At 40.5% G+C, this 26,279-nt stretch overlaps 1 protein-coding gene across 5 annotated transcripts in view; it reads right to left on the bottom strand.

Moving 5' to 3' along the window:
- Nucleotides 1–26,279, bottom strand: part of TPD52L1 (TPD52 like 1) — a 102,403-nt gene that overhangs the window by 37,252 nt on the left and 38,872 nt on the right. The gene's annotated exons all lie outside the window — the stretch shown is intronic.

Below are 26,279 nucleotides of genomic sequence, written 5' to 3'. Positions count from 1 at the left end.
TTGCTCCCCACAGGGATCTGGAAAGGCAAGTAGCCTGCCTTGACACTCAGCATTAAATGGACGGCAAAAATGCCTCCCTGACATCCATAACCCTGAGTGGGACTGTGTGTGAGCTGGGTGCTTGAATGCACACTATGTGGGTGGTCCAAATGAAGTTCGAATAGAGAGTATTGTTAACTTTTTCCCACTTTGGATGTGGAAATATGTGGATACAAAACCAGGAGCAGCAGCAGCTGGGAGGAAACATCACAGACAAACTGATTCTGGCAGAGGGAAAAAAGGAAGTGTCTGGGTTCTTGATGACATGGTTGTGCCACAGAATGACCCCCAGGACAGCACAACTTCTAACTTGTTAGGTGAGAAAAACGCCTTATCGTCAAAAAATAAAATAAAATAAAAGAAAGAAAGAAAGAAAGAAAGAAAGAAAGAAAGAAAGAAAGAAAGAAAGAAAGAAAGACATTCCCGAGTTGAGGCCCTTGGCATCTGGATAACTTAAACGCATATGTTCTCTGGAGGACCCAGGAAATAGGCCCTCACGGATACGGAAGTTTCATTAGGACATTTATACATCTGTGGGGAAAGGAAGGCCTTTTAGTAAACTGTCCTGAAGCAGATAGTTATCCATGTAGAAGAAATAAAATTGGATACCTTTACATCATTCACAGAGATCAAATTATAAACAGTTTAGAAGACAATAGGATTTATGAACCTCTGGGTAGGAGGGACTTCTTAAGACACAAAAAAGGGGGGCGCCTGGGTGGCACAGTCGGTTAAGCGTCCGACTTCAGCCAGGTCATGATCTCGAGGTCCGTGAGTTCGAGCCCCGCGTCAGGCTCTGGGCTGATGGCTCAGAGCCTGGAGCCTGTTTCCGATTCTGTGTCTCCCTCTCTCTGCCCCTCCCCCGTTCATGCTCTGTCTCTCTCTGTCCCAAAAATAAATAAACGTTGAAAAAAAAATTAAAAAAAAAGACACAAAAAAGGGCAAATAATGAATAAAAGGATGAATAAAATCACAAATGTCTCTTCATCGAGCACACTATATGGAAAATTAAAAGACAAGCCACTAGTTGGAAGAAGATCTCTCCTGCATGTCTAACTAGTAAAAGATGCATTTCCAGAATAAGCAGAATTCCTACAAACCAGTTTCAAAAATGTAAATAACCCAATAAAAACAGGGCCAAAACATCCAAAAGAGATTTGCTATGGGGAGAAATCACAAATGGTTAACAAACTCAAGAAAATATGCTCAACCTCACTGATGTTCAGGGAAATACGGATGAAATCACTGCACACCCACTGGTTTAGTAAAAGTTCAAAGTCTGACATTATCGAATGTTGACGACTATGTGAAGGATGGAAACTCGCACATATTGCTGGCAAGAATATAAAGAGAGATAAAGGACTTGAAAAATAATTTAACATGATCTGGTAAGTTCACACACCCTACCATCCATCAGTTCTACACCTGTGTATGTATATACCTGAGACACTCATATAGGAGCACCAGAGGTCATTACTAAGAACTTTAATGGTAGCAAGAACTGCGAGTCACGCAAAAGTCCACAAACAGGAGAAGGCGCAAGGATATCCTGGTGCATTTATACCAGCACAAATGACAACAGTAAAATGACTGAGCTACAGCTACACACTACATGGATGAAACTCAGAAACAAGATACTGAGAGAAAAACACAAATTAGAAAAGAATAATAAAGTATACTCCCATCCATATGAAGGCCAAAAACATGCACACCTAAATAAAATGTTCTTTAGAAAAGAAAAGCAAGACTATGATAAAAATAATTCAGGAAAAGGGTTTTCTCTGAGAGAGGGTACGTGTAAATGGGAACAGGGGTCTGTATAGGGTTAATGGTAATGCTCCATTTCTGGGACACTGAGTTTCTGTGTACGAAGATTTTCTACACTTTAAATTTATTTTGTAAACATACTTTTGTATATAAATAATTACTTGATAAAACAATTAAAAATAAATTTGATCTCAGGGCACCTGAGTGGCTCAGTCAGTTGAGCCTCTGACTTCGGCTCAGGTCATGATCTCACGGTTCGTGGGTTCGAGCCCCGCATCGGGCTCTGTGCAGACAGCTGAGAGCCTTGAGCCTCTTAGGATTCTGTCTCCCTCTCTCTCTCTGCCCCTCCCCCACTAATGTTCTGTCTGTTTCTCTCTCTAAAATAAAAACTCAAAAAAAAAATTTGATCTCAAGTCAAAAAAGAAAGATAAATAATTATCCTACAATATTAGAACAATCATGGGGCGCCTGGGTGGTGCAGTCGGTTAAGCGTCCGACTTCAGCCAGGTCACGATCTCGCGGTCTGTGAGTTCGAGCCCCGCGTGGGGCTCTGGGCTGATGGCTCAGAGCCTGGAGCCTGTTTCCGATTCTGTGTCTCCCTCTCTCTCTGCCCCTCCCCCATTCATGCTCTGTCTCTCTCTGTCCCAAAAATAAATAAACGTTGAAAAAAAAAATTAAAAAAAAAAAAAAAAGAACAATCGTTAGACAGTAAAAATATGAAACGATCTGCAAAGTTCTCAAGCTGACCCTACTCTTGAGTCTCCTGTACCCACATCCTTTGGTCTGAATCAACAGGGTACCATCAGCACCTTGTGTCACTGCTGATACACTGACGCACATCAGTGAAAGTGGCATACTGCTGATCCAAATTCATCAGATTCTTGTGCCATCTACCTACTCTAGAGGCCAGGTTCAATGTTAAATCATTTTCTTTTTCATTAGTAATATGTGTTCATTGTAGAAGATAGAAAAATAAAATTATCCATTACTAATTAAAATTACTGTTAATCACGTTACCTAGAAATAAATATCATTTTGGTCCATCCTTACTAGGTATTTCTTCTATGCATATGTCTACATTTTCTTGTATATATTTATATGCATTTACTGTTGTGAACTTGATTTATTCGATAGGAAATCATGAATATCCTGTCTGTCTAAAGACACACAGCCCCACACTTATATATTTTTGACGGTTATCCAGTACTTTGTCTCATGTATGATTGATAACTCATCCTGTTTACTGGGAAGCTACAGTGAACATCTTCCTAGTCAATCATTGGGCAAAATCTTGATGATTTACTGTACATTGGATTACAGAGTCAAAGGACAGGAACATTTTTTTTTAAGTTTATTAATTCATTTTGAAAGAGACAAAGATAAGTGCAAGTGGGGGAGGGGGGAGAGAGAAGGAGAGAGAGAGAGAGCAGGAGAGGGGTAGAAAGAGAGTGGGAAAGAGAAAACCCCAAGTAGGCCTCACGCTGCCAGCACAGGACCCCACGTAGGTTTCAAACTCATGAAACTGCAAGATGATGATGACCTGAGCAGAACCAAGGGTTGGATGCTTAACCAACCAAGCCACCCAAGCAAAGAGCATGACGATTTTGAAAAACACTGCCTAATTATCTCTCAGAAAGACTGTGTCAGTTTTATGCAAACATCAGCAACCTATGAGAATATCTGTAAATTCTTAGTACAGCAATGTTAAGTAGGTCATTGAAAGAGGGGGGAAATGGTCACTTCTGCTAGTAAATATTTTTTAGATATTTATTTATTTTTGAGAGAGAGAGAGAGAGAGAGAGAGAGAGAGAGAGAGAGAGAGAGGGTGTGCGTGGGCAAGTGAGAGAGAGAGAGAGAGTTGGGGAGGGGCAGAGAGACATAGGGACAGAGGATCTGAAGCAGGCTCTGTGCTGACAGCAGGGAGCTGGATGTGGGGCTTGAACTCATCAACAGTGAGATCACTACCTGAGCCGAAATCCAACCTACTGTGCCACCAGGTGCCTCCCTCCCCACTAGTAAATATTTATGTTTATGATGTGGCCGATGTATTTTCAGTCAATGTTGTAGAACTGCCTTTATCAAGAACTAGCAGCAATTCCAAGCACAGAGTTAAGAGATGGGCCCAGAAGGTAAGCAGCCCCCTGCCCTGGGGGTTAGGGTTAAAGAAGAGCCCTTGTAGGAACCTCTAAGACACTCTTGTCTCCCTAACTCAGCTGGGTCCAGGAACTAAACAGCTACTGTTTAAACTTAGCTGGTACACAAATTCTCAATCTACCCCTCTCTTGACAGTGTGAGAGGACACATGTCAGGTTACACACAGTACTGCCAGGTACTTAGACTTTTCAAGACATCAAACATCTTTAGTATCTTCTTACAGTCTAGAAAGAAACCACAATTCAAAATCCATTTTAATTGACAATATGTGAACTGGGAAACTTCCAGTGGATTTAGGGAAAGAGGGAATTTAGTTTCCAGGGGGTAGCTTCTTCTTTTCAGGGGAAAATAACATAGACCTTATGCAGTGAGATTCTGTGCTCCAGCCTTCAGCTCTGATCTGTCACATGTGCCAGTCCACGGCAACACCACGGATCCTTCAAAGTCTCACTCCCAGAACGAAGCCATTCAAGACAACTCACAACCACGTTCCTTGTTGGTCGGGTCTAATTAGGCCAGTTACCTTCTTCACTCTTGTTTGACATTAAATGCCAAGTCCCCATCTTCTTTTCCTACTTCTGCTCCTATTTCCCTGCTGCATCCTCTTCCAATGGGTGTTCTTGAGTCACACAGCTCAGCGCAGGGAGCCATGCAAACCCAAACAAAAGAAGCACAGGGCCGGCTATTTCCAGTAGAACATGCTCAACTCACCGGGTTAGGAAGGCAGTAATCAAATTATGAGGTCAGAGGATAATTCCAGAATCTAGGAGTAGATGAAAGAGGAGGTGAATAAAGAAGTGATTCACCAGTGGAAGTGAGTCAGAATGGGGAGGAAAAATAAAAGCAAATGATAAGAGACACCAAGTGACAGATGAGAATGTGACAGGGCAGCATGAGTATAAAATGACCTAGTTACTATGGAAGCAGGTTTTAGAGGAGATTAAAAGCATAGTTTTAATAAAAGCAGTTATCAGTGGACAAAATCACTCAAGAAACATAATTTTTAGCAGACACCAGTACGTTATGAATATAGACAACTTCATGAATTTGGTTCTCTTTTCAAATGTGCAAACTATGCCCCCCTTGGCTGGCATAGGCCCCCTTTGCCAGGGAGTCAGGAGATCTGGAATTCTACCATCTGTGGGTTTGCCACTAACTACAGAGTACACTTGACCTCAGTGTTGTCATCTGTAAAACTGATAACCTTATGGGATCATTGTTAAGAGTAAATTATGTGAAATAAGAGAAGACATGTGAAAATGTTATAGAAGTTTTTAATTTCCATATGAACCACAGCTGCATATTGGTGAAATTGGGGATGATAGTTTAAAAAAATATTAATGTGCTATATTCTCTTTTGCTTCCCCAAGAATATAGTATTTTCCTAGCTGGTCTAAGGCTTCCACCTGTCTGAAGTGGGGCAGAGGAGCAAAAGAAACATGGGGAAAAGATTCACATTTAAATTCTTGGCATCTGAAATTGGGTTTTCCAGAGAGACAAAAGCTTGGCAAAATGGGTGATTTCCTAAGGAGGGGATGTTCTTCATATTTTTATTTCCCTCTTCATATATCATCAGAAGCCAAGCCCAGGACACCCAGGCAAGGGAGTTCCCTTAGGTACAGAGTGCATTAGAATTTACCAAGGGCATACATGTCTCCTGTTCATTTCTTGGAGACGGTGGGAAAAAGGAAGGAAGAAGAAAGTGAAATGTGTATGTTCAATCTTTCTCTTTGGGCTTTGGCCCAGAATGATGGAGATTCTGTTTGCACCTCCAGATCCCCTCGTTCCTCCTCTCCACTCTGTTCTGTGCCCTGGAAGACTGACCTAAGGAATACACCAATACGATTCCCTAACCCTTCCACGTTGGCCAGTGGGGAGCCCCAGCGGGACACTGCAGAGCAGAAGACAGGGGTAGGGACTGCCTCCCTCCCTGCCAGGCTGCACTGTGCAGCCTCAGCTTTTTCACTATCAGAGACTATGATTTCTGATAGGGAGTCTTCTTCTACAGTTCAGCGCCTGTCAAGTTCCTAGAATCGGATGCTCTCCTCCAGCCTACAGATTGGATGGGCTTTCCACTGCTGTTGTTCTGAGGTGCTTCAACACCCCCCTCTTGGTTCCCCTATTCTTTGAATAGTCCCTTCACTCAAATCCCTTGAACGAGGCACCCCTTTTGAGCATGCCATCCATCTGCTTCTTTTGTGGTCCCTGACTGGTACAGGAAGCCTGCCCCAATCTCCTTTATTGGCTCTAAAAAATATATTTTTCTGGTTATCCCACACCAACCTGGAGCACAGCCACATCCTTGTAAACAGACCTTAATCTGCTTGGAGGCCAGGCACCAGCCCTTGGGGTTTAGTTCCTCAAATCACCTTATGCAGTCAGTTAACTATGCATGGGGGCCAGAACCCCCCAGAGTACTTAGGGAGAAACTTGTCACCTTGATAAGGGGTTGGTGCCCCTGCAGCTGGGGCTGGGGTTACTGGCTCTGGAGAGAGGTCTGGATAGAGGAGGAGGAGAAAACCTGCCACCAATGAGAACCAAAGTGAGGCTGAATCAGCTTGGAAGGGCTACTGGGCTAAAACCCAACTGAGGAAAACAAGCTCATGGGTAATATCTGCGGAAAATGTCAGCACAAGAGGACGTCACAGTCCCAGTGGAAGGGCCAGCAGAGACTACAAAACACTGCATGGATCCATCCTGTTTCCACATACCAGATACCTCCTTAAGTCAGGGAAAAAGAAAAGGGGGGATTAAATAAAAGAGAGAAATCTGAGCTAGAGGGCAATTTAACTGAAGAACTGAACATTATTTAAAGGGGTTTTAAGAATTATTCCATTGGAATAGACTAAACCTATTTTTCTTCTCTATTACCCAGTGCCCAAGGACTCCTACCCAGATTGGGTAGATGTGGGTAAATAAATACATAAATAAATAAATAAACAAACAAGTAAATAAATAAGCCAGCATACATATATACAACACAAAGTGTGAATACACTTTGTGATCCTGCTACAGGAGTATTTTGCACAAAAGACGGCATTTTACTTTCATTTATATGCAATACAATATACAGACACTTTAATAAGGGTAACAAATATCCACAGGTCTGACTATAATGCAGGAATTGCGTGTCTCCATTGGCCAGGTCCATCTTTGGGAAGCAGGTAGGTCTTAAGGTACTTGTCAAATGCTACCATATGCCCGCTTTCTTTATACCTACAACTGGCCATGATGACTCAGTAAGTCCTACACGTAGGGTTGAATGACATCACATGCCCAACCAGATCCAATGGAGTGGTGACTGTGGGCTGGTCCCAGCCTTGCTGATGGGGATCCTCATTTATGAAACCTGAGTTCAGGGTCTGAATCAGTTGCAAGTTGCTGGTTTCTAAGTTAGGCTAGTCTGTTCCAGGGCCTATGCCCTTCCCTGTCCTACAACCATATTAAGAAAAGTAAACAAATGATGATAAGTATAAATCAAGAAATGCGCTTTGGACTAAAATGCCTCCTGCAACCTTGACATGAAATCACCCACTGACATCAACATACTTTTAATGCATCCTGTTGAGCACTCCAGTGCATCAGGTCATGGCTTCATGCACATGATTACAACAGCACAGACAGCTAGGAGTTAAAATGACTATCAACCATGATTTCAGATCAGTGACCATATCCTGCACTGTTGGCAAATATATAAAAGTTACAGAATTTCTTTTAAATAGTAAAATAATCTTGCATGTTATTTGTGTGTGCACCTGTATTAAGGAATTAACAAATAAATATGGCTATGTAACCAAGCAAAGGAAGAAAAGTGCATATTTTCAAAAAGAACATAAAATTATTCCAGGACTTAATAAAAAGAAAGAATGCAATAAAATAAATAAAAATCCACACTGGTCTAAATAATACATTTAAGCCTGTAATGTCTATTACTTACTTATACTTTCATCATGATGTTTGGTAAAAATCACTTTAGGCATTCTTTTAACATAAAAATTTAAAGTATCTCCATTTATTCTCTCTGGGAAAAACTACTGAGTTAATCTCACTGTTGGATTTATGGCTACCTTTAAGTGCACAAAAACTAATACAAGTTAATTCAAGGAAGGTAGAAATTAAAGACATAATAAAACAAGTTTATTCATTAGAATCCTTTCTGCACATTTACTAAAGCGAACACAAAAACCTAACTATTATATCCACCACCATCATGGAACTGCTTTTCATTTATTTACCAGCAACCTGTATGTAGCCTATTATTGAATCACATTTTTTCCCTGTTGTCCTGGAGTTGTGGCAGTGGCCTCACATGCTAAGAAGAAAAATGGGAACTTTACACCCCCACATCCTAAAACCAAGGCTTGACCCTAGTGCCTGACATGCCAATAGATTTTAAAACTGGTTCTGCTGGGGTGGGATCACCTCCACCCTTTGAGTGAGGGTGAAGTGAGCAGGGAGGGGCTGGCTTATAAGAAATTTGCATATACAGACAAGCAATGATTAAAGACAAATAATGCTCTCTTCTCCAGAGATCACCACCATAAAACCTTCATGCACATCTTTCTAGATCACTTCTTATATTGCAATACACACTCCCCCCGCCCCCTTTCTTAACATCCCTGAAATTGGGATGCTTCTGACAATCAATGGTGTCTTACAATTAATTAGTGGTCTTTTTTTTTTTTAGTAGTATGTAAAACAATAGGTATCTTAAAACTTTTAACATCTTATGGAAAAATATGATACAAGGGTATATACATATAAAATTGAATATATCTTATATGTGTGTATATTTAGATATATCTATGTATTTAAAAATGAGATCACACCATTTTGCAACTTGATTTTTTTTTTCAGACAACTCTCTCTTCTCATCTTTTTTTCATCTCATCTGAAAGCAGACCCTATCAAAGGTCCCCAACTGATCCCATAATGCATCTAGAGCTGGTCTGCCCAAACCTATATGCAATCCACAGCTACAAACTTACCTGGTTTTTATGCTCCTTAAGCCTCTTTTTCTCTAGCTGACTAATTCATGGCTTATGGAAGAGACTAGGCTTCGTCTTGGCAAATTCATCCCAGTATTCTGATTAACGATTCATCAGGTATATTATATTGGGAAGAATCCTCTTCTGGGGACAAACCAATCTTAGGAAAAATTCCAGCTCCACCCCCTTTCAACTCTGGACTGTGAGTGATAGTTTGAAACATGGTCTTTTCATATGTAAAATGGGGGATAATAATGTCTGCCCACAAGAGTAGGTTGTCAGGAGTTAGAGTTTTGCAAAAATAACTAGCACAGTGTCTGGTAAATAATAATCAGTCAGCACACGTTAGCACCCAGTTGGGTCATACTTGAGTGAAATTCTTCCTTGATCAGAGTTAGTTATAAAATTCAAGTGCTATGAGAGAAAGAATATATGTTATTACTCTGTCCTCAACATGTTAAAAAAATTTCACTCCAGAGACAAGCCCCTCACATATATACCTTAAGTAACACTGCCAGTACATGGTAGTACACGATCACACACAAAGCCAATGCCCTAGGGAAACCTAAATCTTCACGCCATGCTCTGCTCATCCTTCTGCCCACTTCCTAGAAGGAGCCTATGTTCATGTGGCGTTACCCTTTCTGGCCGTTGCTTAATGGACTAGGATGACCATCTGCCTCAGAAGTAGCCTCTGGATTCCTCTCTCTCGAGACTTTAAACTAAGAGACAAAGGATGGATTGGTAGAATCAGATTAAATCAGGTACCGGCAGAATTAGTAGAGAGTAGGCCTAAATCTTCCTCAGCGCTGCCTTTGGTCACATGTTTATTCATTCAACAAATACTGAACACCTACCGAGTGCTGTGCAGCTCTTTGCTTTCATGGAACATAGAAACCTGCCTGTCCTGAGGTAACTCCTCTGACTCTGAATTTCCATGAGATTTCTCTTTATCCTTAAAATAAACCTTGTTTTTCATTTGAGCTAGCCCAAATGTCTCTTTCTCTTTTTCATGCACAGAAACTCTGAATTAAACAGAGACAATAATATTATCAAATTCAGGGAAAAGAGAGATCATTATGCACTCTCTACCAAATTTTAACTCCATGACTTCAATGATTTGCCACGACATCGAAATCAATTAATTAAAAGTCTGATAAATCATTTTTGCCCCAAACTTTCTCTAAACCTAAAGTCATTCACTTTGTCATTTGTACTGTCTTTAAGATGTTCTCTGATATAAATGGTTTGAGAGGCTAACCTCTGCTAATCCACAGCCCAGCCCCCATCACTCTCAGAGGGCAAGGAGGAGACAGCAGTCGCCCAGCCACACCAGGCCAGCAGCATCGTCTCAAGTAGTAGGATTCCCTGAGACAGGTGCAACTGTAACTGGCAACTGTTGGGCTAGGGTCTCTATTTTAATTCTGAAGGCATATCTGGCCCTTCAAGTTTGGCTTTTCCACAGTTTATCTGGAAACATCCTTGTGCATGCATAGAGAAAAGCACAGGGATCCAGGCTAAACCAGAAGAGCCAGAGATATTTCTGGGACTGCACTGAATGTGTCTGGAGGGACCAACCAGTAATTTCCTGGGGGTGAGGGTAAAAGACTGGATTCCTAGAGTTCCTGAGTCATCCACCCCCCAACTGTGGGTTTGTCTTTAGGAGTGTGTTCTCTTTACCTGCCCTGAGAAATGACAGACGAGTGTTCTCTACTCCAGTGTTTGGGGCTGAACTCACCAAGCCTGCCTCTTCACAACTAGGGCCTCCTGACAGCATTGGCCAAGTCAGAACCACAGTTCCTTTGCATTATGTGGCCACGAGGGGTGTTGGAGTTACCAGAGGAAAAGCCTAAAGCCAAGTATCTAAAATAAGTTAGGTTGTTTTCCAAGATGCCTGTCACAGGTAAAGTCCAGTCCCAAAGTTCAAGGCTGTTTGGGATAAGCTGTGTCAGAGACGAGGCACATGGTAGAGAGGAGATTCTGAGAGCCTAAAGGAAGTACTCAGGAGTTTCCTACTGGCTTTAAGCTACGGCCAAGGGCCTGCCCACTCCTTCCTGCCCTCTGGACATAAAGGCTCTCTGCACTGCATAGTGCCATCTTTGGTCAGTCTAAAGGGCCTGGAACGAGAGGCTGGAGTGGACTCTGAAGACCATGAGGGCTCTGGGCCCAAGCTTTCCCTCAGCAATGCTGTCAGCACTGGCCTCTTCTTCACACTGCACTGTATCAGTGTCTATGTTTTCCCCCTTGTGTTGCGTCTATCGCACGACATGCCTTACCTCCTGTACCAGAATGTAAACCAGTGAATGTCAGAAAGCCAGCTTCGTTCACCTTGGCAGTCCTGCACTCCTAGCATGATGGTGTGAGGGTGGACCACAGCTAAAACCAAAATGTGCTAGCTGTGCCTAGAGCCACTGATGAGAAAATGTCTCTCAAGAGTGACTTAGGATCAATCACGTGAATGCCACAGTCACGTGTGCAAAAGTGACTACAGAAGCTCAAAGGACTGCAAGGGTGACACTCTCCCCTCTGCTGATACCTCTTGGGAACTTCCCAAGAACTCCCGTTCTTCTTAACGGGACAGTTTCTTCCATCTTCTCCTTCAGATTCTCTGAGAGACAGCAGTTTCTCTCCTCTTCCCCAGGCCCAACCCTTTTCCTCCCACAGATAACCATCTTAGATGAACCAGTTACCTCTCCTTATCACAGCTCAATCCTAATCAAATATCTACAGAATTGCTATCAAGCTGCTCCCGTTGTGATACCTCCTGGCCTTGAGAAGTTCGTGAAGAACACCAGACTCTCCAGTGCAAGCAGGCAGAAGAATAACCTTCTGTTCTCAAACATTTTGGGATCCCTCTCTCAAAATCTCATCAAAATATATCCCGAGACCAGACAAAGGATGTGCCCTGACACTGAAACCATATCAAAAAGTGCTGCTTTCACTGTGAGAACTTTCTCTCAGTAGCTCAATTACTCTATTAAGGGAAGAAGTAGAATAAATGTTTTCTTTTCAACCACATGGTGTGTCCCAGGTGTGTTACATATAGTATCTTGTCTCCAGAAACACACTCGCAAAATAAAAGGTCTCAGATTTTATCCAAATCATAATCTAACAAGTTAGCCTGCTAGTTTTCTAGATGCTGGCAGAGGACCCAAGATTCCCAATCAGAAGTGCACAGCACAGCGAACAGCATGAACATCATGTTCAGATTTGTGCCACTTATACCCAAGTCCCACGGGGGCGGGGGGGGGGGTGACATGGAAGGGTCTGGATGGAAAATGCTCACACTGTGGGACTGCATTACAGCTACAGAACCTTGGGCTCAGGGAATCCAAATCATTCATAATAGGCAGTTAGCAAACCTGCCAAACCTTTGCCATGGAGGGAGACATTAACTTTATTCTACTGGACAGTATGCAAACCTGACTTCTGCTCTAGAGAGAGATGCTATCTCTATCTTCCAAGCCTGTTCACCATAAATATCCTTGAAAAGATTGTCCAGGAAAAAGGCCATCAGCATCTTTGCTTGCAAGATCTATGGAGAAGCATCTTTCACAGGTGGTATTTCATCATTTTTCAAAGTAAGAAATGATGGTTTGGAACGTTAAATAACTTACCCAGTCTCACATGGTTGATGAGTTAGGGGCTAAAGACTTGAATGCAAATCTATCAGGTTACAGAGTTCATGCTTTTTCAACTCGACCACAATGCCTCATGCACAAGTCAGACAGGAACTAAAATGTCTCTCTATCCCATCCCAGAAAATCCTCCATAAAACCTCTGTTCAGCAAGACTGAGGTTTACTGAAGGCCAAGGTCTGTAGCTTTAAAATATGCGGCTTCCCCCCTATTGAGCATTGGGAAGAGTGTAAGGTGGGTTTTCATCTCCTAAACCCTCTCACACAGGAGTTACTCAACTAGTGTTTGTTGAATCAATCCCCTGGGCTAGAAAAGTCAAACTATCAAGTCCTCTTGATGTCCTTGCCGTACCTTTTCATTATCTGTCATATTTGTCTATCCTTTTTTAACTTGCATTGCTATGACAGTGATTCAGGTTTTATCACTCTATGCTCAGACTACTGCAATCTGAGCTAAATTTTATCACCTTGCTTCGCTCTTTAAACACAACCCAATCTACACAACACTCAAATTAATATTTTGAACACAGTACTTTCAACTTGTCAAAACTCAATTCAAAAAATATTCAATGGATGGAATTGCTTCCAACCTAAATTTGAAAATTCTTATGCTAGCATCCAAAGCCACCCACGGCTGGCTGCAAGTGATGATTCCAACTAGCCTGGCTAAGATTTTCCCACTAAGGCCATGAAGCCAGCCAGGTTGTCATATGCAGTGTCCCTCAGTTATGTTCTACTCAGTCCTATTCCTATATTCCTTCACCCTCAAAAGCCTCTCCCCCCTTCCTCCTCAGTTTCCCCTAAGAATCCTACCACGTTGCCAACAACACTAGAACAAATAGCATGTTGTGTGCCTGAAATTGATCTAAAATGTTGAGTTTTTTGCCTTCTATATATATATATATCATTATATACACTACTATATATAAATTACTACTAAATCTTTTATAGAGATAAGCTACATTACAACTTGCATTATAAGTAGCATTAAAACACATAATACTATATATTACCATAATTATAGTTAAACAATTTTGTGAAGAAAATCCTTCAGACACTGTCCTGTAAACGTTCATTGTCCTTCTTAAAATATGAAGAACATATGAGTCACCACTATTAATAGCATTGTTTTCTAAAGCTTTAGTTTCATTTAATAATGCAGCTAAAAAAAGAAGTTGTATCTGTAATGCTCAGCCTGAAAGTGTACTAATATAAAGAAAAACTTTATGCATTTTACTAAGTATTTTATCTGAAGATGCTTCTGCGGTTGTAGTAGCTTAAATTCTTATACTTCATCTTTCCATTTATTTTTTAATATGCTATTTAGTTAATAATCCACATAGTTAGATACTAATTAAAATTTACTCTAATCACTAAAGAAAAATTTGTGACTGACCAAAACCTAACTTTGGCTAAAGATGGAAGCGACATGCCATTACAGATAGAGATCAACAAATACATGGCAACATTTCCTTTCGTTTTTAATTCATCCATATGTACAAGGTGAATATCTTTTGACAGTAAGAGGAAATGCACTATTGATATAAAATTTTCAGGTTTATTGTGTATTGATGAGGTCACCAAAATTCAACAGAATACTAAAGATGGCAGAAAGTATAAGTACTGCATGGCCCTGAAGGGCAGACTATCTTTAAGAAACTCAAAGCACTTAGGGATGCACATAAATCTAAATTATTGGCTAAGGTCTGACAAGGACGCCTACTTATCTCAGAGAGTCTGAATTGGCCGCATTTACCCAAGACTTTCCAGGTCTCATGCCCAACCCATGCCTTTTGGGTGCTCCTGAAGGCTTTGAGAACTGCAGGAATTTGGGGCAATGGATACAATCTGCTTGTCCTGTGGCTATGGTGGCACCGTCCAGGGCCCTGGGAGTGGCTTGCTTCATGGCATCATTTTACTGGGCTAACTACAGAAAATGTCATTGCATTAAGCTACAGAGCTTCAATTACTGTGTAAGATCAGCTAGCCATTCATTTGGGAGATGTCATATTCTAAGCTGTCATCTGTGGTTTGTTGGGCCCAGAAATTTTATTTTGCCAGTTCACACTGTGGTGATCAGCCTCTTGGATGAGCTTCTACTAACAAATCTCCTAGGAGATTGATTGGCTCAACTAGACCAAACATTTTATGGCACATTTGGTGCTCTTTACTTCCTCAGAACAAAATCTACTTGAGAAACCAAATGAATAGCAGATTACTTGGTAAGCACTGGGAAGAATAAAGAGAGATGACTTCAAGATATTGCAGTATTTGTGATATATTTTAGTTGCATGATTCATGGTCTTTCTCTTCCTCTAGATCATGACGTACCTTATGCACTGTTAATACTAGATGCTCAACAAATATTTGTGGAATAATTTAACTAGCTATCATGACCTTACATGTGTACTATTCTAGTGCCTACAAATTACATCTGATACTCAGCCAAGTGAGTATCTCTCTTTTTGTAATGTTGAAGATAAAATGACCAAGACTTACAACCAATGCAATGACCATTGACAGAGTAGCAAATAACATGTGACAGAGAAGTGACATCAGCACACATCCACTGTACTGGTACTATCGTTCCATTTTGTTACTGCATCTAGTCCCTTCAAGGACTACATTAAGCCAATGCCTGGCCTTCATTTTGTCAATGTTCTGCCTGAGTTTATACCTTTATGTTCCCAAATGAAACAAACCCTAAGGCCTTGGAAATCTGCTTCTAAGTCTACTTCTTTGTAAAAGCAAAGTTGAGTGAAAAAGATAAAGATGAATTAGAATCTTCAATACATGATGGGTGATGCCAGAATGTAGCTTGCATTTGGTAATAGACACTTACAGCAGAATCTTATGCAACATCCTGACAAGTTAAAAACTGGTATATACCTGGGACTATTTGCGGTAGAAAGGTGTCTCCTCATGTCACCAGGACATTGTTGTGTTATACTTTCCGATCACCACGTTCACTTATGTTGTTTAGAATGTATCAGTAAAAGAAAACTTTAGGTAACTGAGACTACTGTAGAAAAAATTTTTAAAATTGTTTTATAAATAGGTCAAGAAGACAAGTATACAAGACATCAGGTTTTCTGAAATAAAAGCCAGAAATAAAGAAGCATAAATTCCTTACAGATGTGTCCCTCCAGGGGCTGCTTCTGAACTTCACTCCAAGTGGAGCCAACATGAAGCACAATCAAAGAGGAAGCCACTCAGACCTGAGCTTTTATTCCCCACATGAGGTCACATGGCCTTATCCCCACCAATGGCTTCTCCTGGCTATGAGCATTTCAGTGACCACACTCCACAAACTATGGAGAAAAACACTAAGCCAATTTTCAATTAAAAGATGTAAAATATTTATCATGAATCTCAGCTTCTCCAGCCACCTGCATTTCAAGTATAAGATTAAGGCATTTGAGACAGTCTTCCAATTTCAAACCTTTATTTGCTACTCTTGAAAGGCACAGTTTGACACACGCAAAGTAGATGCACACTGGATACATCTGGAACTCAGACCAAAACAACCCAAAAATAAAGTCACAGCAGCCACATATTTGTGAATAAAAAAAAAGGAAACAAATAGTCATGAAAAAACAAAACACAGCTAATGTTTCTGATGGATAGACTCTAGGAACTTCCTTCTTTGAATACACTCCTACATTGCATGAGGAAAAATAAAACTACTGCAGGAATGTGTACAGACAAACCAAAAATTGGTCGACCATCTTAACCTTTAAATTACCCTTTTCTCTGTATCCCCACCTCATTTTACCCCCTGCAACCCCATTTACACATATTCAATTTACCCCTCAGGGAACCTGGAAAAGAAAAGCCATGCTGGACAGAAGATAAACCTACACTTTTAACAGCTAGCCTTAGATTTTTGCCTTGAGCAAGGGAGACAATCTCATTTATATTACAAGAAAATGCCAGGGTAATAAATTATTCTGAATTCAAACTCATTAACAAAAAGTAACACTCATGTTAAAAAAAAAAGTAGGAAGAAATCTCTTCTCCTTTTCTCCCTCCTCCTCCCTCTGTGTTCTTAACACCATCAGAAATAGACCCCGTTACGTGGTGAGTTGTCCTGAGATACTTAAGATACAGTCAGAGCTCTGGGACCACTTTCTCATCCCTTCCAACTCCTGAAGGAGTGAGACAGACAGACATAAGCTGTACATACGGTCTGCTTCGCTGAGTAGATTAGTCCCATCGTCAGTCATTCCTTGAATGCCTGTTGGTCTTTGGAAACTACTGGGTCATCTTTTAGGATGAGTTCAGGAAAAATAATAAAACCATTACTTTGCAATGGAAGACATCCACTATGAACACGAAGCAGACAAAATATAACTTTTCTCCCCAAGGCATATTTAAAGACAGGAGTAGATAGTAAGAAAGTCTTCCTCAGACAGGCCTTGGCTTTTTAAAATTCTCTAGTCCCTGTACAACATCAAGGTCATGGTGAGGGTTAAGAGAATGAGGACAGACTGTAGCCTGGACTCCTGCCTGTTGGTACCTCAGCTATTCTAGGAGGCCTGGTCATTTATTTTTTATTCTTATCTATTTTTAATTTATTATTTTTTTAATTGAAGTACAGTTGACATACAATGTTATATTGGTTTCTGGTGTACAACCTAGTGATTTAACAATTGCATACAGTAAGTTATGCTCACTACTCTAAATGAAGTTACATCTGTCGCCATACAACATTGTTACAGTATTGGCTATGTTCCCCATGCTGTACTTTTCATTCCCATGATTTATTTACTTTGTAACTGTAAGTCTGTACCTCTTAATCTCTTAATCTGTACCTCTTAATCGCCTTCACCAATTTCACCTATCCCCCTCCTCTCTGGCAACCACCAGTTTGTTCTCTGTATTTATGATTCTGTTTGTTCATTTGTTTTGTTTTTAGATTCCATGTAAATGAAATCATACAGTATTTGTCTTTCTTTGTCTGACTTATTTCACTGAGCATAATACTCTCTTCCTGTTCTCACAAATGGCAAAATCTCATTATTTTTCATGACCAAGTAGTATTCCTGTGTGTGTGTGTGTGTGTGTGTGTGTGTTCAAACCTACATACACACATATACCATATCTTCTTTACCTATTCATCTATCAGTAGACACTTGAGATGTTCCTGTTTCTTGGTTATTGTAAACAATATTGCAATAAATATGGGTGTGTACATATCTTTTCAAATTAGTGTTTTCATTTCCTTTGGCTTAATACCCAGTAGCGGAATTATTAGATCATATGGTATTTCTATTTTTAATTGTTTGAGGAAACTCCATACTGTTTTCCACAGTGGCAGTACCAATTTCATTTCCACCAACAGGGCACAAGGGCTTGCTTTTCTCCACATTCTTGCCGATACTTGTTATCTGTTTTTTTGATATTAGCTATTCAGACAGGTGTAAGGTGATATCTCACTATGGTTTTGATTTGCATTTCCCTGATGATTTAACGATGTGCATTTTTTCATGTGTCTGTTTGCCATCTATATGTCTTTGGAAAAATATCTATTCAGGTCCCGTGATCATTTTCTAATCAGATTTTTGGAGAGTTCTTTTTGGCATTGAGTTGTGTGAGTTCTTCATATATTTTGAATATTAACCCCTTACCAGATATAGTATTTGCAAATATCTTCTTCCATTCAGTAGGCTGCCTTTTTCTTTTGTTGATGGTTTCCTTCGCTGTGCAAAAGTTTTTGATTTTGGTGTAATCCAAGTACTTTATTTTTGCTTTTGTTTCCTTTGCCTGAGGTGACATATCTAGAAAAAGTTTGCTAAGAGATTATTGCCTATGTTTTCTTTAGGGAGATTTATGGTTTCAGGTCTCACATTTAGGTCTTTAACCATTTTGGGCTTATTTTCTGTGTATTGTATATGGTAAGAAAGTGGTCTAATTTCATTCTTTTGCATGGAGCTGTCCAGCTTTCCCAGTATTTATTGAAGAGACTGTCATTTCCTACTGTACATTCTTTTAAAAAAAATGTTTATTTATTTTTGAGAGAGAGAGTGTATAATCAACCAGAGGAGGAGCAGAGAGAGAGGGAGACAGAGGATCCGAAGCAGGCTCTACACTGACAGCAGAGAGCTGGATAAGGGACTAGAACTTGGGAACCGCGAGATCATGACCTGAGCCAAAGTTGGACACCCAACTGACTGGGCCACCCATGTGCCCCACACTGTACATTCTTTTCACAAGCCTGGTCATTTAAAAAGCACTAGTCAGAGGTATGGGTAGTCTCCTCTTTACTTTAAGCAGTCAGTTCAGTACCATCCACATTTCTCCAGTTTCACTTCTCAAATGTTTAACATTTCAAGTAGCTGTGACTGACAATGCCCACAAGGGAATATCTTTTCTCTTGAAATCTGGGTAGAAAAATAAATGCTAAAGTAGACAGAAGTATGTGTTTCTGAATCATGAAATGTTCAGCAAAATAAAATGTGCAAGAATTAGGAAAAATGTAAGGCAAATAAAATACGAAAAGACAACCTACTAGTAACAAGGAGAATAAGGAAAATGCAAATTAAAATCTTAGATATACCATTTTTCACCTAAGAGACTGGCAAAAATGCAGAAGTTGCCGAACAGCCTGTGTTGGCAAGGTTGTGAAAAAATAGGTCCTCGAAAACATCGTTGAATTCTGGAATGTGCAGTGGGTTGGGAGGGCCTCTGACCCTACCATCCCACTCTTGAGAACTCATCTTACAGGGACAAAAAAGCACACCTAATTAGATTGGTTTTTTTTTTTTAACGTTTATTCATTTTTGAGAGCACACAAGTGGGGGAGAGGCAGAGAGAGAGAGAGGGAGACACAGAATCCAAAACAGGCTCTGGGCTCTGAGCTGTCAGCACAGAGCCTGATGCGGGGCTCGAACTCACAGACCCGTGAGATCATGACCCGAGCCGATACCAAGAGTCAGACACTTAACTGACTGAGCCACCCAGGCGCCCCTAGATTGGTTTTAAAACTTACTGCAGCTTTGTTGGTAGCGATAGAAAACTACAAAAAATGCAGGCGCCCATGAGAAGGGGAACAACTGAAACAGGTACAGGAGACCCAAACTGCATACAATTTTTCAGTCCTTAAAAATAATGAACCGGATGACATGCATTGACCAGGAGAAATGGTTCACTGTATATTGTTAAATGTGTGAAGCAAGCTGCTGAGTCACTTTTGTTTACACATCCTACACTTAGGGAGAGCAAGAAAAACTACTGGGAAAGGCTGTCTCAAGCATGCAGTCTTTGGACCCCCATTTGGCCACATAAGAATGGGCCTTGAGCTTGGGACACTTCCTTAATAAAAGACAAGGAGCCCACGTAGCCTGTGCAGGGCTTATCACCTTGTGGGCAATTATCTTTCTCTATCTGAAACTCCCTGAGTGCATGTCAATGGTCCTCAGGCACACCCTAGCTTTCAGTATAGACTCCACAGAGAGGTTGGAGTTTTTCACTTTATTGTTGGTAGTGGTAGAAACAAACCAGAGGGTTGCCCAGAAGCCAAACACCCTGAGTCAGCTGCAGTGGGCAGTGCCGGGGGCTACTAGCCCTGAGGGAGCAATGCATGTATTGAAACAGATCCTACTCTGTCTCTTCTCTATATAAGTAAAGTGTTGTTCTACTCAGTGCTTGACTGTGTTGTTTTCCTTGCAACTCCAATACGAAGGTGCAAAGAGCAGAAGTGTTTGGAGTCTTCCCCTGATACTAGTATACAGTATTCTGCTCCCTTGGGATTAATAACCAGTACATAGTGCTGTGCTCAACATACCCATGAATGTGCACATGTTGTATGAGCACTGAGAAAGGTGAGAAAAGATATATACTGAATTGTTAATGCTGCAAAAGAGTGATATTGGATAGAGAAAAGGAAATTAAATATGTTTTATATACCCCAAGAGTGCTTAATTGGTTACAATTGCGTGTGCAATGGACCAAATGTTTGGGTATCCTCAAAATTCATGTGTTGAAATCAAAACGCCAATGTAATGGTATCTGGAGGTGGGGCCTTTGGGGGTGATTAAGTCGTGAGGGTGGAGCCCTCATGAATGAGATTAATGCTCTTATACAAGAAAACCCACAGAGCTCCCTAGCCCCTTCTGCCAGGTAGGGACACAGAGAAAAGGCCATCTGCGAACAAGAACTGTGTTCCCACCAGACACAGAATCTGCCAGTGCCTTGATCTTGGACTTCCCAGCCTCCAGAACTGTGAGAAATAAATTTCTATTGTTTAAGCCACTCAGCCTATGGTATTTTTGTTATAGCAGCCTGAAAGAACTAAGATAGCATGTAACGGTTAAAATTTTTCAAAATCTCTATTTTAAATTAAATTTTAAATATAGATAAAAATATAAAGGATTACAAACTTAAGGACAGCCATAATATACTGTCTATCATAGTCAATTATGGTAAGGAAGACAGTACTTAAATCCTGTTTATTTTAAAAATATCCAGAACATGAGACTATAGATTCAAGAGTCCCATGGTCACAAATACTGTCTCACAATTGTTCTAGTAAGGGAATCCTTCCTAACATATAACTCAAATTACTCTCACTACTATCAAAGCAAATGCCTCTGTTTGATTCAGGTCAACAGCATTTAATTATTACTATCTTTTTTTTCCAGCTTAATTAGTAAACAAATGCACTATGTCACTAATATCATATTATTATGCTTTAATGATATTAACTGGGAAAGTTAGCAAACTACATTGAAGACAAATATTGAAGACAAACAATTACAAAAAAGGTATTTCCCAAAAGGGAGGATTATGTATATACTTTCTAAGCCCATACGAGTGAACATTATGCATCATAAAAAACCATTTTCCAGCAAAACAGTTAATGAAAACATTAACAGCTCAAAATATCATGTTAATTTAAAAATATACAAATATGTAATTTTAAATTTTGTATTAAATATTATATAAAATGCAAATTTTTCTTTTTTAAAAAAGTGTTTATTCATTTATTTTGAGAGAGAGAGAGAGAGAGAGAGAGAAAGAGAGAACACAAGGGAGGAGGGATAGAGAAAAGAAGAGAGAGAATCCCAAGCAGGCTCTATGCTGTCAGTGCAGAGCCCAAAGCAGGGCTTGAACTCATGAACCATGAGATAGGACCTGAGCTGAAAACAAGAATCGAAAGCTTAACTGACTGAGCCACCCAGGCGCCCATAAAACGCATATTTTTCTTTGCATAGAAAAAGACTACAAGGAGAAAATCCACAAAAATCTTTAAAATGAACATAACTGGCAGATTAATTTATAGGTGATTTTTTTTTTCATTAACTTCTAACTGCTGTCTTGTATTCTTCAAATTTTCTAAAGGAAACATATGCTAAGAAAAAACAATGTAGATCCTTCAAGATTGGGTTCCTTGGGGCCCCTACATCACACCTATACCACTGAAACATGAGCTAATCTATAACATCCATAAAGCCTTGGAGGGATTTTCACTTGGTACAGTCCCTCTCAGCAGGGCCTCCATATCAGGTACAGCCCCTCTGCACAGGACCCTTCAGCCTTTTTCCATCAAGCAGCCTCCTCATCAGCCACACCAGTTCACCATTCTCAAAGCACTGGGAGCTTTCTGCTACCATTCCTCTCCTCATGCTACTGTTTGGCAATTCATGGCTTTTCCTAGTATCTTCATGTATCCTACGTGGCTTCATCCTCCAAGCCCAGATCAAATAGTTCCTACATTGTGAAGCTCTTCTCTCAATTAACTGATTCCTCATGTGTCTTACCTATTCTCGCTGGTTCTGGCACATACCAAACGGAGTTCAGTGCTGATTAGTCCTCACCTATGAACTAACTTTTCAAGAGTAGAGACACTATCTTAATTGTGTTGGAATCTCCAGCACTTAACACAGTTGTGACATATAATAGGTTCTCAAACCTATCTGATGAAGAAGGGCATATACAGTTGAATAAAAATGAAGTACAATTTCATGCCCTGTGAATCATGGAGAATTATTGGACCCCCCCAGCCAAATACAGAAAACAAACAAACAACAACAACAGCAACAACAACAACAAAACCAAGAAGGATTGTTGGATCAGTGAGTTCTTTCTGAGCAAGAGTATCACAGTTTTGGAAGAGAAACTGTCTTATAGATGGCAACTAAAAATTGAAATCAAAGGCCGTTAAAAAAAATCCATACTCGGAAAAGATAGATTTATATATAAACAAGAGTGGAAAGAATAGAGAAGTCTTTTTAACAGTGTTACCACCAAAGGACAACATGTATACAATATATGTATAAACCATCCATTAATTCATTTCATTTCAAACAGTTTTGGCCTGAATGGAAGACAAATGCACACTCTTCTAAATCACGAATGAGGATTTTGTTTCAGATACAGAGTGGGTGAAGGAACGTGAACAAATACATCTTAACATATGCAAACCAAGCAGAGCAGACCCAGGCAGAGTGGGTCCAGATTTTAGAAAGTGGCTCAGGGGACAGTGTGTTTGGGGACGAGCTGGGCAGGGACACATAATCCTAAAGTTTCCTGCTCTCCATGTCTCTCAGGCAGTGGTCACATCCCCACTGCAATCAGAATTCACCTGAAACTTGACTGTCCTACCCTCAGAGACATACAGCCTTTGTTCACTCTGGAGATAAAAGGATTACTGAGGAACATTTAAAAATGAGGTCATGTTGAATTACTCATGTCATGTCGAGAAACTGTATATACCTTTCGTCCCTATTTTCTGAAAATATTTCTGATATTTTGAATGTGAATGTTTTCAAAGAAAATATGCATTTAAACCTGTGGCAAGTATAATTTTGTACACATGCAATCCATTTTCAACGCATTTTTAACAGATGACTAAATCTAGGACTATTTTGTAAAAAACAAAAGCTCAAACTCTCTTAAGAATTTATTAATGGAATTTATGGCATACTAAACATAGAAGCAGGAAGGACCCTGAGTCCCCTTTTAAAATCCATCCCAGTTGGCAAGCAAAACTAAAAAACCAAAGTCTGAAAAGAAAAAGGGTTTTACTATTAATCAGTGGCTTTGAAATGTATGTTCCCCTAGAAAGGTGTGACCTCAGAAGGGTACACAGACTAGCAGCTGTTACACATGGCAATGACTGTCGGCTCTCCTGTGTCCCTGGCAGCCCAACCAGGCAGTTAGGTGGCAATCCCCCCACCAAGCAGGCTTCACCTAACAACAGAACAACATAAAAACACAATGAAAGTCGAGCTTTAAGATTGCCCTATGACTCCAAAGCATTTTTATGCATTGTCATTTTATGCATGTTGGTGAACATTTTCACCAACATCCAGTTTCCAATATTTTGTGACATAAATGCTCAGTTCCAACACATTTTACTTACATATTTAAGGCAATATACACTTAATATCTTTTCCCCGTAAAGTTGAAATAAGTCTCTAAAACATAGAACTTAACACTTGACTTTTGCTCCTAGGTGTCATGCAGACATCAGTAATTATTTCATAAATCATGCAAATCTAGCAAAACATTTTGTAGGTTGTATTATTGGTAAAAATTAAAATCAACAAAATCCACCCTTAGATCTTTCAATCCATACTTCAATCAACCAGTTGCTTATTGATATAGAATTGCTTATTTAAATAAGAAAAACACAAAAAACAAAGACTTTACTTTCTGCTTAGAATTAAGGAGCAGTCTCCCTTCATCAGAAACAGATTTAGTTTCACAGCAGTGTCTAGATTCTACAGGCTCTTTGTGTCTAGATGCCAGAAGAGGTCAGTAATGTTAGTAGGTCAACATATTCTTTTTCCTAAGGATAAAGCCAACCTCGTCCTTTTTTGCTAAGACTTGCAGCTAGATGGGTTCTCAACCCTGACACTACTTGACATTTTGGGCCAGAGGATTGTTTGTTGTGGGAGACTGTCCTGTGCATTGTCCGATGTTTAGTAGTAGATACGACCTCTTCCAGCGACATACCAGTAAGGATCCTTCCCCCCAAGGTGTGATCATCAAAACTGTCTCCAGACATTGCCCAATGTCCCCTGCAGGGCAAAGCCACATCCAGTTGCGAACCACTGAGGAAGATCTGCTTGAGCACAGAGACAACCTCTGCAATTACAGCTGCTGGGAGGGAGCTGGAGTTTGTGGTCATAATGTGTGAGGCACTAGGCCAGGGGTTTGATGTATGCTGATGCATATGGTTAGGCATCACTGTTCCTAATTTACAGGTAAGAAAATTGATGTTAACGGAAAGTTGTGAGCTGAGTTCCCCTGCTTTTTCCATATTCAGGCAACCTATCATCTTAGTGTGTCCCTGGACTTCCCAAGTTTGGAAGCTGGTCATATGTTTGTAAACAGATTTCCCTTCTCCCATGCATCGAGCATGTGGGTGCAGGGAGAGAACTGGGGCAGCCACTGCAAGTGAGTAGAGATGGATAATCATCAAGGAGGGGAACTGTGCAATGTTCCCATCACTAGCTGAAACATCACTTACCAACCCACCACCAGGTTTCAAATGCTCTACCACATGCTTGTGAAGACAGTAGACACAGAAGCCTCAAACTGCCTTAAATGATTAAAAGCACTGAAAGAGCCTCCTAGAGGCTGAAAGCCCTTCCCCTGCTGTAATCAGGATCCATTGGCAACTAACTGCAGATCTTCGGCCCCTGAAGGCAGACAGACCTTGGGCTCCTTGCTTCAGGAAGCAAGGCAGAAGTCAAGACCACACTCAGAGCAGGCAGAGAGCCAGCGCCTGGGCTTGAAGCCCTGGGTATAATCCTAGTTCCTGGTAGGGCTTTGACAGTGTTGACCTTCCCAGATCCTCACCCTTAGTTCTTGAACTGGAGCCATGAGCACACTCGGAGGTCCCTGGGCTAACTGGTCCCTTGGCTCACCGCACAGTGACCTAGAGCAGCACAGGCACTTGCCAGGCTCAGCAGTGTGGGCACCAGCAGTCAGCCTGTTAACCATAACCTGCTGTGACGTTCCTTATCTTTCCCTTTTATTTCCTTTTTTCTGGAGACACTAACAATTGTACTGTATCAAGCAATGGACACCCCAATGTGTTTTTTAGACTCTTTGGTAATTGGATGGCACAACTCTTGCCCGTAAAGTTTAGAGGCTTCACTCCCCTTTGGATTCTTCCACTTCACCAATCATACCCACTTTCACTTACCTAGTCTCTGCCACGCATCAGAACCCTTAGCACTAAAATGAAAGGAAAAGCAACGTGGCAAGTGGTTATAATTTTCTGGGGTACAGCTCAGTTCGAAGTAATCACTGAAAGGCACTCTTGCTTCTGAAGTATGGTCTAACTTTAACAAAATATTAAATCACATGTTATTTTAGAAATAGCAAGTGTGCATTCCTGATGAGAACTTTATATGATTTTCTACTTTGAGTAGAAAATAGACTTTGTTTAAAAAAATCCTTCCCACTGTTCTGCCTCTTAGAGCTTTGAGCCTTACACTTACACTCAAAAAACCCTTTACTTTTAGGTCAGGCAGGGAGAGAGGGAGTGAGTGTCTCCCAATTTGGGGGACAAACATTTTTCTAAAACTCTCCCTGGTAGAAAAAGAACTCAAAAGACACAGGAAAATGAGATGCAGAAAAATAAGAAAAGGTCCATTTCTTGTATTTCTGAACTTGTGAACTTGATTAATACTGTTCTACACTGAAATGGATCCAGTGGCAAATATATGAGCTGTTTA

This window comes from Prionailurus bengalensis, chromosome B2 (genome assembly GCF_016509475.1).
Source record: "Prionailurus bengalensis isolate Pbe53 chromosome B2, Fcat_Pben_1.1_paternal_pri, whole genome shotgun sequence".
Taxonomy (NCBI): Eukaryota; Metazoa; Chordata; class Mammalia; order Carnivora; family Felidae; genus Prionailurus; species Prionailurus bengalensis.
Note: the sequence above shows the minus strand (reverse complement) of the source record. Positions and strands in the feature narration are given on the sequence as shown.